This window comes from Ursus maritimus, unplaced genomic scaffold (genome assembly GCF_017311325.1).
Source record: "Ursus maritimus isolate PB19 unplaced genomic scaffold, ASM1731132v1 scaffold_30, whole genome shotgun sequence".
NCBI classification, from domain to species: domain Eukaryota; kingdom Metazoa; phylum Chordata; class Mammalia; order Carnivora; family Ursidae; genus Ursus; species Ursus maritimus.
Window position 1 is genome coordinate 7,155,168 of NW_024425564.1, and position 13,567 is coordinate 7,168,734.

Here is a 13,567-nt window from a genome sequence, read left to right on the forward strand (position 1 = left end):
ACAGACACACAGAGACACACAGGCACAGACACACAGACACACAGAGACAGACACACAGAGACACACAGGCACAGACACACAGACACACAGAGACAGACACACAGAGACACACAGGCACAGACACACAGACACACAGAGACAGACACACAGAGACACACAGGCACAGACACACAGACACACAGAGACAGACACACAGAGACACACAGGCACAGACACACAGACACACAGAGACAGACACACAGAGACACACAGGCACAGACACACAGACACACAGAGACAGACACACAGAGACACACAGGCACAGACACACAGACACACAGAGACAGACACACAGAGACACACAGGCACAGACACACAGACACACAGAGACAGACACACAGAGACACACAGGCACAGACACACAGACACACAGAGACAGACACACAGAGACACACAGGCACAGACACACAGACACACAGAGACAGACACACAGAGACACACAGGCACAGACACACAGACACACAGAGACAGACACACAGAGACACACAGGCACAGACACACAGACACACAGAGACAGACACACAGAGACACACAGGCACAGACACACAGACACACAGAGACAGACACACAGAGACACACAGGCACAGACACACAGACACACAGAGACAGACACACAGAGACACACAGGCACAGACACACAGACACACAGAGACAGACACACAGAGACACACAGGCACAGACACACAGACACACAGAGACAGACACACAGAGACACAGAGACACAGACACACAGACACACAGAGACAGACACACAGAGACACACAGACACAGACACACAGACACACAGACACAGACACACAGAGACACACAGAGACACACAGACACACAGAGACACAGACACACAGAGACACACAGACACACACACACAGACGCACAGAGACACAGACACACAGACACACACAGACACAGACACACAGAGACACAGACACAGAGGGACACAGAGAGACACAGACACACAGACACACACAGACACAGAGACACAGACACACACAGACACACAGACACACAGAGACACAGACACACAGAGACACAGACACACACAGACACACAGACACACAGACACACAGACACACAGAGACACACAGACACACAGAGACACAGACACACAGAGACACAGACACACACACAGACACACAGAGACACAGACACACAGACACACACAGACACAGACACACAGAGACACAGACACAGAGACACAGACACACAGAGACACACAGAGACACAGACACACAGACTGACTGACAGACGCACACACACACCCCAACCCCCACGTCCCCTCTGAGAACAGAAGAGCAGCCTCTGACATTCAGCAGCTGGCTGGGCAGGTCCCCGCAAAGCCCGAATCCCGTCCCCGGGCTGGGACCGTCCTGTGCCCCTCAAGGTCCCACCGGCTGGACTAAGAACCAAACCGGCAGGAGACGGATGAGCAGGAGAAAACCACATTTCTCAGCGTAGCTACGGGCAATCCACGCGGACCTGGACTTCCAAAGACAGTGGGGCTTTGTGGGAGCCTAGGACAGGGCAGGGGTGAGGCCACGAAGGGGAGGAGGGCACTGGCAGGACGGCAGAGGACGTGTTTGGAGACCAAGGTTGCCTATAAGCGGGTAAGTGTCCTGGGTCAGGGGAGTCTGCTAACAGCTGTCTTCCCCGCGCAGGCTCTCCTTTCCAACGTCAGTCGGACCAGGAGGACGGTTTTTCCTGCGTCCGCGGCATTTCAAGTACTGCTTTTGAAAATGTTTTATTTATTTGAGATAGAGAGCGCGCAGGAGCAGGGGGAGGGGCAGAGGGAGAGGGACAAGCAGGCTTCCCGCGGAGCAGGGAGTCTGACCCCGGGACCCTGGGATCATGACCTGAGCCGAAGACGGACACCCAACCAACCGAGCCACCCAGGCGCCCCCATTTTGATTACTTCTAACTCAGAATGATGTTCGCGCCGGAGCGGTCCGTCGTCGTGGGGCGGCCTTGGCCCCGACCTGTTTTCTCCGGCTCTCTCCCCCGGGACGCCACACCGTTCCCTGCGGTGCACATTCCCCAGCTGCTCAGAGGAACACAGTCTGCTCGTTTCTGGGCGCCTGTGGCCAGAGGACACTGGTAGCGTCCAGTGTTCTTTTCTGCCTTCCTACCCTCTGGGACCCACGTCGAGGTCTGGAGCCAGGCTGCGTGGGCCAAGACGGCACCAAGGCTAGCGGAGCCATCAGAAGGGACAGAACCAGTTATGCGTTCACTCCACAAGTATTCATTGGCCTCCCACACACGCCAGACTGTTCTGGGTGCCAAGGACAATAGGCAAATGAAGTGGGATCCCTGATTTTTGGGGAAGCTCTCCGCTGGGGGCAGGAGTGGGAAAGCTGTATAAACAGATGGTTCTAGTTCACGGAGGTCTGTGTGGTGGTTGAGGTCTGGCCTGGGGGCTGCACTAGTGTGATCAGGGACACTAATGAGGTGTCAGGAACGGCTTTCTGGGGACAGTCACGGGAAGGGACAAGAGTGGTCAGGGAGAGCGCAGGGCATGGGGAGAGGGGTCGCTCACAGACCGCACATCTTCCTGGAAGCCGGCTGGGGGGGGTCAGCCTGGGGCACCTGCACGTCCATTTGGGGTGTGGGCTTTATACTCCAGCAAAAGGGAGCACCGCGGAACGTCCCCTCAAAGACACCAGCAGATTACCCTCTGTTGTTGCTGTTGTTATTGTTGGCGAGATTGGCTGTTTATTGGGAAAAGCTCAAATACTTTATTTTTTAACATTTTTTATTATGTTCAATTAGCCAACATATAGTACATGATTAGTTTTTGATGTAGTGCAGATTATCTTTTATTTTTTATTTTTTTAAAGATTTTTTATTTATTTGTGTGACAGAGAGACAGCCAGCGAGAGAGGGAACACAGCAGGAGGAGTGGGAGAGGAAGAAGCAGGCTCCTAGCTGAGGAGCCCGATGTGGGGCTCGATCCCGGAACGCCGGGATCATGCCCTGAGCTGAAGGCAGACGCTTAACGACTGAGCTACCCAGGCACCCCAAGATTATCTTTTAAAAGATCATTTGAGGGCTCCCGGGTGGCTCCATCGGTTCAGCCTCTGACTCTTGGTTTCGGCTCTGGGTCGTGGGATAGAGCCTGGCTTCACACTCTGTGCTCAGTGTGGAACCTGCTTAAGACTCTCTCTCTCTCTCTCCCTCTGCCCCTCCCCACCTGCTCTCTCTCTAAAAATAAAATATAAACATTCATTTTAAAAAGTTTACAAAATCATTTGATTGTCTGCAGCTTACTTTAGAAAACATACAATCACGAGATGGGCGATGATGGAGGCACGAAGGACGGGTGGGAACATCTGATACAGCAGTTCTGGTCCAGTGGTGATAGCGTCCGGGTGAGGGGCCTGTGTGTGGTCACGGGAAAATCCTTTCACCTGTCGGTCTGGGATTGTCAGGAGCTGTGGGGGCAGTGACCTTGGCTTCAGTCCCAGAGGCTGGATTGGGCTGAGATGAGGAAGGCGGTTGTGGTCCTGATGCAGAGGGCCGGGGGCCTGCTGCGGGCAATGGCGGGATGGGGGCCCGGGCCAGGCATCTAGAGGGTGGGGGGTGTGGAGCCCTGAGGCAGGAGCCCACCTCCCAGCCTGGGGCCCAGGACCACACCCAGACAGGGCGCTGGCACCGGCACAGATCTGGGGGGTGCGGGACACAAGAGGACCGGATGACATTGCATTGTCTTCAGGAACGTGCTCTGTCACTCACCCACCCTTGGGTCCTCACCCCTGTGTGGTGGGGAGGGGGCTCAGTACCTCACACTTACCCCAGCTTTCGAGGGGCTTCCCCAAGGGCGGGGAGCTCTTGCTCACTGTCCCTCCCCCGGCAGGGACTATGCTGCGTCCTCTTCCAGTGTTGGAAGACCGTGCCTATCCTCCCTCCAGTCCCCCCGTCCGGGCGTCCAACCCTGAGTCTTCTGGAGGAGGCACCCTCTGTCCGCACTGCCTTGTCGTCCTGTCCCTCATCTCAGCCTCCCGCATGTCTTGGCCTTGGCTCTCTTTCCAAGGCCATTCTCTCTCTGTCTCTCTCTCTCTCATTCCTCCCGACACTTTCCAGTGGGTGGTAGGTGGAGTTATGGGTTGAACTGTGTCTGCCCAGAAGATGTGTTGAAGCCCTAACCCTCGGCACCGTGACTGTGTCGTTTGGAAATAGGGTCTTTCAGGTGTCAGGGTTAGGGTGCAGTGCGCCTGGTGTCTGGATAAGAAGAGAGAAATTTGGACACACAGACACGGGAGGAGGCCATGTGAAGATGCAGGTGGAACCCTAACCCTAACCGATGTGCCTACACAGCAAGGAGCTCCCAGAACTGCCAGCAAGCACCTGAAACCAGGGGAGGCTCGGGAGGGTCCATTGCCAGACCCTTCGGAGGGAGCACGGGGCTCCGGAGCTCATGTTTCTCCCATTTTTCGCCTACTGCCAAAGCGAGTGCGGGCGTCCAGCGGGTCAAGACGGGATGCAGGGCCGTGGCGAAGGGACTGTTTCTTAGAACTGTTCTGTTTTGCATTTCAGGGGCTCTCTTGTCTTCAGGATGGCATCACTGCCGTTTCTGGAACGAGGAAATGCCGCCACACCTCACTGAAGAGGAGACTAGGAGAGGGCTGAGGTCTGTGAACAGGGTGTTAGCAGAAACTGCCCCGGACCCAGAAGGGACATGCAGGCCTTGGTCCTGCTAACAGCCGACTTCCCAGCAGTGCTCTGCAGAGCAGCCGGGACCGCTTCAGCTCCGTTGGGAAAGGTACCTAGCGCCCTGGCACTCAGGGATGGGGACGGAGTGGTCCCAGCTCGGGGGTGTGGGCTAGGTGAGAGACCCCTCCCCAGACCGGAACCTACCACTCAGCCAAGAGCTCTGGAGGAGGGTGGTAAGGGAAACCACAGGAGTAAAATCCTGCTTCTGCCCCGGCTGTTCACAGCCTGCAGTGGTCAGTGCTGACACCCCCCCAACATCCTCGGCAGTGTGCACCCTGCTGACAGGAACAGCCAGGAAGCCTGCCTGGAGGAGGGGAGCGGAAGGGGTCCACAAAATTTGAGTGAGATTTCCAAGACATCAGTCCTTTGTGGGAAAGAGACATTGGGGGGCGGCTTCAATTTAGTAAATATTTATTAGTCAATCACCCCATTCTAGAGCCTGTGCCAAGTGTCAGGGGTTAGGAGGGGGGAGACCGTCCAGGAAGGTCTCCCTTTCTACCAAGGAAGCGAAATCTGGATCATTTAAACAGCGAGGTCAACAACCGGGGCGTTTAGACTGGGGGCGCTTCAGAATGAGCTTGCACAGGGGGGTTTCCTGCGTGTCCCCAGTCCTCACCTACGTCCCCTGCCGGCAGGTGAGGGCGCTCACGCAACGGGCGGTGCCTGGCGCGCGACGAGGGGCGCACGCCGGCTGACCGCGCTCTGGGGTCCGCGATCGCTCCGGGTGCGCTCTGCACGCGGGACCCGCCCCCAACCCCGCCGGACCCCCCACCCCCGCGGGGCCCCCACCGCCGCCGGACCCCCCACCCCCGCGGGACCCCAACCCCGCCGAACCCCCCACCCCCGCCGCCCGGACCCCCCACCCCCGTGGCCCCCCCACCGCCTCCGGACCCACCCCCTACGCGGACCTGCCGCGCAGCGCCCGGAGGGTGCCACCTACGCCCCCAGCCGGCCCGCGCGTCCCGGGAGCCGCCCAGGGCGGCACAAGGCGTGATGGAGATTTTTGTTGTGGGCGGTGGTGAGGGTTGGGGAAGATGCGTCGACCTGAGATTCCTTCGGTTTCCGAGTATGAGGAGTAGGAGCAGGTGGATTTGTTTGACTGGGGAACGACCTGCGCCCCCGCTCCAGGTCAAACCCGTCTTAGGTGAGACTCAAACCTTTTCAGCGCCTTGGGAAGAATGGCCGGGTCCGAGTCGGGTTCACTCCCACATACTGACCACACTTGGAGACCACACTTGGAGAATGTCTTCTTTTCAAGTGCCAACTTTTTTGGTACGCGCGGTGACGGACTAGACAGAGTAATGCGGTGAGCTGTCCTGCAGCCACTGCCCCCTTCGCAGTGATCATTCACTCAAGACCAACTCTGCTTGTTAATAACCCACTCGTCGCCCCCTTCCCCCCACTGTGTTAGTTTTAAGCAAATCCCAGACATAATTTTTCATTGATAAAACTTCAGTATGCACACAAAACCCTCCTTTTTAAAAAGTACAGTGATCACATCTTAAAAATGCTCAGTTCTTTAGTATAAATGTATACTCAATATTCAGATTTCAGGCTCATGCTTTTAAAAATGAGAATACGATGGGGGCGCCTGGGTGGCACAGCGGTTAAGCATCTGCCTTTGGCTCAGGGCGTGATCCCGGCGTTGTGGGATCGAGCCCCACATCAGGCTCCTCCGCTATGAGCCTGCTTCTTCCTCTCCCACTCCCCCTGCTTGTCTCCCCACATCAGGCTCCTCAGCTATGAGCCTGCTTCTTCCTCTCCCACTCCCCCTCGCTGGCTGTCTCTATCTCTGTCAAATAAATAAAATATTAAAAAAAAATGAGGATACAATGAATTTGTTCAAACCAGGATGTGAACCACTCACCAGTCTGCCTCTGTGTTTGACTAATATGTCCTTTAAGTCTCTTTTAATCTATTAGGGTCCCTTTCTCCCTTTTTTTCCTGGAGATTTATTTGATGAACAAAACTGGTCCTTTGTCCCACGAATTCTCCCACACTGGGGTCTGCTGTGTGTCTCTGGAAGTGTTAAAGTCATTCTGGGAGATCCAGAACCCTGTTGGGTTCAGGTTCGTTTTTCGGGGCAAGGACACGCGTAGTTACTACTGCTGTATTAAATTGGAACAGGACACGTTGTCTTGTCTCTGTGACGTCAGGACTGAGGGTGAGTTCCGGGGGCCTCCGCCTGACCTGTGGCTTTCCGCTGTTCCCAGCAGCCCTTGGCGGTCGTTGTCCAGGTTCATTACTCCCTCGCTCTTACTAAAGAGTGGTCGTCTCTCATCCTTCCTGCGTGTGTAGGAAAGAGCTGTTCCTCGCTACACTTGCCCCAGAAAGGTAGTGGAAATGCTAAGTCTCTTCATTTACCAGTTTTCTGACAACTGAGTGGGTTCCTTACCTCCTCCAAACATGACCAGTGGATTTATGTTTTAATTATGGTAAAGAACTGACAGAATTTGTTTTTTTACATATTTGATATGTTTCCAACACTTGGTGTTACTATCCATATTGATCCTAAAAGTATCCCATCTTTGACCCTTCAAGTTGGCTCCTGAGTCATTTTTGACCTGACCGCAGGGGCTTTCTCATAACCTGGGGTGACAAGATGTTCCCGAGTCATCTTGTGTATTTCTTCTCCTGCACCTAGAATTACCCAGTTCTCCAAGGACCTGTTTTTCCTTTCCGTGGGAATGGTGCTTGGAGGCCCCGTCTGAGTGTATGTAAGCATGCTCAGCATGTCCGGTGAGGCTGTTATTAATAGGCTGTATTATAAACAGAGCTAAGTAATACATTTTATTGTTTTTTAAGAGAAAATACATTAGGAGTTTATATTGATTTTTTTCATTCAAATTTTGGATTACTATGTTTTATTTCTTCCTTTTATGTCATAATTGTAAGAGAAAACCTAATCTTTTCTTTTAGGTTGAAAATCCTGGTTCCCAGTAACATTAACATAATCACTTATTTTCTTTATCCTACGATATTTGTGTATATATATATGCACATACATAAACAATGATTCAGAATGATAACAATAATACTATTTTTACTAAGATGATAAATGAAAAAGATAAGTTTTATTTGCAATTCTTTTTTAATATATCCCACTAAGGATATACAGTCAAATTACTGCATTTTATTTATTTATTGTTAAAGATCTTATATATTTGAGAGAGAGAAAGAGCACGAGCAGGGGGAGGGGCTGGGGAGAGGGATAAGCAGACTCCCTGCTGAGCAGGGCTCGATCCCAGGACCCTAATATCAAGACTTGAGCTGAGGGTGTCTGGGTGGCTCAGTCGGTTAGGCGGTTAGGCGTCTGCCTTCGGCTCAGGTCATGATCCTGGGGTCCTGGGATCAAGTTGTGAGTCGGGCTCCCTGCTCAGTGGGGAGTCTGCTTCACCCTCTGCCGCTCCCCCTGCTTGTGCTCTCTCTTGGTCTCTCTCTGACGAGTGAATAAATAAAATCTTAAAAAAAAAAAAGAAAGAAAAAGACTTGAGCTGAAGTCAGACCCTAACTGACCCCGCCACCCAGGTGCCCCTACTGCATTTTAGTCACTTAAAATAATGCGTCTCTGTGTGTAAGCTACTAACTACATACACAGGTTCCACTTGTCTTGTTTTATTTTATTTTGTGATGACGTAAAACATTTACATGTTTCCAAACTCAAATGTACAAGACAGGGTACATACAAAAAAGACCAATTTCCATCTCTTGGACCTGGTTTTCCTCTCCCCATAGGTAACTGGTTTCTTTAGCCTTTTGTTCATACTTCCACTTAGAAAACTGTAAGTAAGCAAACAAATACATATGTTTACATTCCCCTGAGGTGTCTGTTCCCCACCTTGTTTTCCTCCCCCCCCACCAAATAGATCCTGGCGTTCATCCTATAATAATACACAGATATTCATTTGCAAAATGGATACACGGTGCGGGGGCGGGGCTGGCTGAGTCGCCTGCAGAGCCAACGTCCAGGGGCAGGTTTTTCATACCCTCAGGAAGGATGAGATCCAGTTGGGCCAAGGCTGCATCCGGTGTCCCGGGGGCCTGGGGAAAGGAGGTGACGAGGAGAAAGGGGCGGCCGGGTGCTGCTGTCCATCCTGTGTTTGCGGATCACCTAGGGCGCAGCTGGACGCTTCCGCGGGGCCGTGTTCATCATAAGTGCCATTTTGTTGTCGTTGTGGTAAGAACACCAAGCAGCTCGTCTTGGAGCCACGTTCGTGTGAAGGGTGGTGGTGCTGACTGTAGCCGCTGCACAGATCCGTGGCACGTACCCCGCGTGCGGCGGGAAGTGTGTACCTTCTGACCGGCGTCTCCCCATCTCTCCCCAGCCCGGCCGACCCAGGGCTCTGTCTCTGTGACCGCCATGCTGTGAGGTCCCACGGGGAAGGCGACCCTGCGGTACTTGTCTTCCTCTGGAATCCCACTCGGCACCGTGCCTCAGGCTCCCCCCGTGTTACTGCAAATGGCAGGGCTTCAAATTAACGTCTCGTTTTCTTCGGATACGTCCTCAGCAATAGAACTACATTTCTACTTGTAATTCTGGGAGGAACGCCCGCGCCGTTTTCCACGCTGGCCGCCCCCACTTGCATTCCCACCAGCACGGGAGTCTGGTAGGCGGCACTGATTACTGGGTCCTGCTGGTCAACCCAGGAGGCCACGCTGTGCCTTTCGGTTGAATACTTTGGTCTGTTTCCATTTAAAGTAATTGCTGATAGGTAAGGAGTTGGTACCCCATCTTGTGAACTGTTTCCGCCCTGTTTGGTGGCTCCCTTTCCCTGGGCTGCGCCCTTCTTTGTGAATCGATGGTTTTCCGTGGTGTCGCGCGGGGGTCCCCCTCCATGTGTGGACTCTACGAGGGCTTTGCTTGCTGGTCGCCCCGAGGCTTTCTTGAGGCGTCTTCTAGTTGTCACAGTCCGCTTCCAGCTGACGGCTACTCATTTTTGATCACATACAAAAAACTATTCTTTACCCCCCTTTTATGTTTTTTGATGTCACAAGTTACAATTTTTTCATATTGTGTATCCACGAACTGGTGATTGCGACTGTAAGTCGTACTAGAATGTTCTGAGTCTGACTCTGCACCCGGCTTCACCAGTGTACCGTGTGTTTTCACAGGTTTTCATTTCACGAATTAGCGGTCTTTCATCTCTGCTTAAAGACCACCCTTCAGCATTTCTTGTGAGGCAGGTCTCGTGGTGGAAAGTCTTCATGTGCCCTCCGTGTCCGCCCCGGGAAAACCATGGATTTGTATTTGTCCACAGGCCTTGGTCTCAACACAGTAACGAGTATGAGATCGTTTATACACATTTCCAAACACACAAAATACTCCGCTCGCGGCCCCATGTGTACGTGACGGAAGCACCAACACGCGGCTCGGGGCACACACCAATGTACGACCGCGCTGGCTCTTGGAGGGAGAGGGAGGGGAGGAGAGCCTCCAATTTATCTCTAACATTTAACTTCATTTGACAAAAACCTGAAGCAAATATGGCAAAATGTTTACATTTGTTAATTCTGGGCTGTGGTTACAAGGGTACTTATTATATGATTTTCTATTTTTTCCATATTAATTTTTTCAAAAAAAAGTTTAAAAAAAGGAAAAATATAAAAAATGAATAAAGGATAAAAATAAATATTCAAAGTAATTCTTAAATTCTAAAATTAAAAAGTTCAAACTCCCCAGTACTCAGGAAAGTAGAAATAATGAGATACGAACACAATAATGAGATAAAACTTTGTACTCACCAGATTGGAATTTTTTAAAAAATTTCCAAATCTGATAAAGATGTGGAAAAATGAGACACTGTATACATTGCTGGTAGGAACGCGAATGGCCACAGCCTTATGTCAGAAAGCATCAAGGCAAATGGTAGAAAACGCAGCCCACGGGTGTCTAGGAAGCAAACGGCAAGAAAAGGGAGATGTTTTCAGCCTTGAGGTGCGATCAGCCTGTGGGGCAGCAGCAAGGGAAAGGGACGGCCCGCACACAGACATCGTGTACCTGTGTCCCTAGGAGAGACAGCTTTTGCCTTGTTAAAAATAGGAATTAGAAACTGAAATAAATAAAAACAGCTCTGTTTAAAATACCTTGAGGATTAAAATGTTTGCTGAGCCGGTAGATTGGGTGAGGTTATCATCTGACCCCACTTAAAGGGAGTACAGAGTTGAAAGTCCTCTACGAAAATCAGATACATGCAAAACAACCCTGAACGTCACTGCATGGGGTGGTCAAGTCAGCTTGTAAGTAGGGTTAGTGCATGAAACGTAAGCTCCCACACAGGGTCGGTAAGGGGATTAAAAACCCAACAAGTGATGTTCCTTTCTTCCCTGGGAGGCACTTGGGTGGCTCCGTCGGGTAAGCATCTGACTCTTTTTTTTTTTTTTAAAGATTTTATTTATTTATTCGACAGAGATAGAGACGGCCAGCAAGAGAGGGAACACAAGCAGGGGGAGTGGGAGAGGAAGAAGCAGGCTCATAGCAGAGGAGCCTGATGTGGGGCTCGATCCCATAACACCAGGATCACGCCCTGAGCCGAAGGCAGACGCTTAACCGCTGTGCCACCCAGGCACCCCAGCATCTGACTCTTGATCTCAGCTCAGGTTTGGATCTCAGGTCTTGGTCTCAGGATCGTGAGTTCAAGCCCCATGTTAGGCTCCATGCTGGGCGTGAGACCGTCTTCATAAATAAGTAAAACAGAAGACAGGAGCGTAAGTCTAGAGGCTGCCGTGCCAGTGCGGACAGGGTGGTCTCCGTTGGCCGGGAGAAACCGCAGGCTGCCTCAGCAGCCGGGCTCCAACACAGGGCTGGCAGGGGCGGGGCAGAAGCCAAAGGGACCTGGTCCTCACTTGACTCAGCTAAAGAGATTGTTCGTTTTCAAATTTTTTAAAAGTTTTTTTTAATTAAGTTTTTATTTTAATTTGTTAGTGGACATACAGTGTTATATTAGCTTCTGGTGCTCATCCTGACAGGTGTCCTCCTTGCTCCCCATCACCTGTTTCCCCATCCCCTCACCCCCCCTCTGGTGACCTCTAGAGTTCAGAGTCTGTTTCTTGGTTTGCGTCTCTGTTTTTGTTCCCCTTGTCTCATTTGTTTGTTTCTTAAATTCCACATATGAGTGAAATCATAAAGGGTTACTATCCACCATATACAAAGAACTTCTACAACTCAACACCCAAAAAACAAATAATCCAATTAAAAATGGGCAGACGACTTGAACAGATTTTTCTCCAAAGAAGACATCAGGAGATTGTTTAACTCATTGGATTGGCCTGTGTGAGGGCCTGGTTAATTTCGTGTGTGAATTTCGCCACGCTTGGGTACCCAAGTATTTGGTGGATGCTGGTCTAGGTGTTGCTGTGAGGATGTGTTTAGGTGAGATTAGCATTTAAACCCGTGGACTCTGGATACAGCAGACGACCCTCCCTGATGTGGGGGCTTGAGGTTCCCTGACACAGAGAGAAGTCTGCCTCCAGCTGCAGCATCTGGTTGGCCGTGGCTCTCCCACCTGCTGGCCTGCCCCCCAGAATTCGAACTTGCCCGTCCTGACGACTGCGTGAGCTCGTTTCCTCAAGCTCTTTGCACATACATTGGTTGGCTGTTTCTCTGGAGAACCCTAACACCGTCTGCCCACCCTCAGACCTCACACTATCCGTGCAGTAGATGACATCACACAAGATGAGCAGGAAATGGGATTGCCCCTAAGGATCTCAACAGACCTCTATCACAAGGCCTGAGCCTGCGTGACTTCGCCTCACAGAATTCCTGTGCCTGGAGCCCAGCCCAGGGCCCTCGCAACTCTCCACTCTGAAAACCACGGTTTGATAAAGGCCCCAGGGATGGGACCGCCATCCAGCAGGAATCCAGGAAGGCAGCTCCGGGGAATCCCGGGGCGGGAGGGGCAGATGAAGAGCTGGTGTTTGCAGAGGGGCCCGGGGCGCGGGGAGCTGCCTCTGAGCTTAGGCTGGCGGCGAGGTCTCCAGGCCTCCGTGCACACTGCTGTGGGCTGTGTCCTCACCCGCACGACTCAGGAAGCCGACAGGCCCGTGGGGGTGGCTCTAATCTCATCTGACCGGCGTCCCTGTGAGGACAGAGATACCAGAAGCAGTCCTGCACACAGCAAAGGCCATGCGGAGACACGGCAAGAAGCTGGCCCGTGGCCAGCCAAGGGAGAGGCCCCAGACCATGACGATCTCAGACTTCCCACCTCCAGAACTCTGAGCAAGACCACCCGGGGTGGTGTATGTCTGTCGTGGCAGCTCTCCCAGACATGCAGACCAAGTCCCCTGTTGCTCTCGAGGCCGCGTCTCCCCCCAGCTCAGTGCCCAGCTCCTCCCGGGTGTGCGAGGGGTCTCCCCGCTCCTGGCCCCTCCCCCGCACAGTCCTGCTGCCCGCCGGCGGCTTCCTCCATCGCCAAGTCCCCGTGCAGGCCCTCCATGCCGCGTTTCTACCCCCGCCAGACCGCTCTGGGTGCTGGTGACCTCAGCTGTTGGGGCAGCCGCACAAGCCANNNAACCCGGTGAGAATATGGTGGAGGAAAAATAACAGGCTGGGGCAGGGGAGGAGGAGGCGAGGGCCTGGGTTTCGGTAGGCCCCAAACAGGCCCAGGAGGTGATACTCGCAGCTCCTCGGAGGCACTGACCCGCGACACATCCACGCGGTGATGGCTGGCTGGTGGAATCACTGCTCATTATTTTCTTCTCTTCTGTGCTTTCTGATATATTGCAGTTAACCTACTTGTTTTTACAATTAGAAAAAACCCCACAATTAATATTACTTACAGACCGAATCTTCCGTCTGCTTCCCTTGTCTGCGGGACGGAGTCTGACG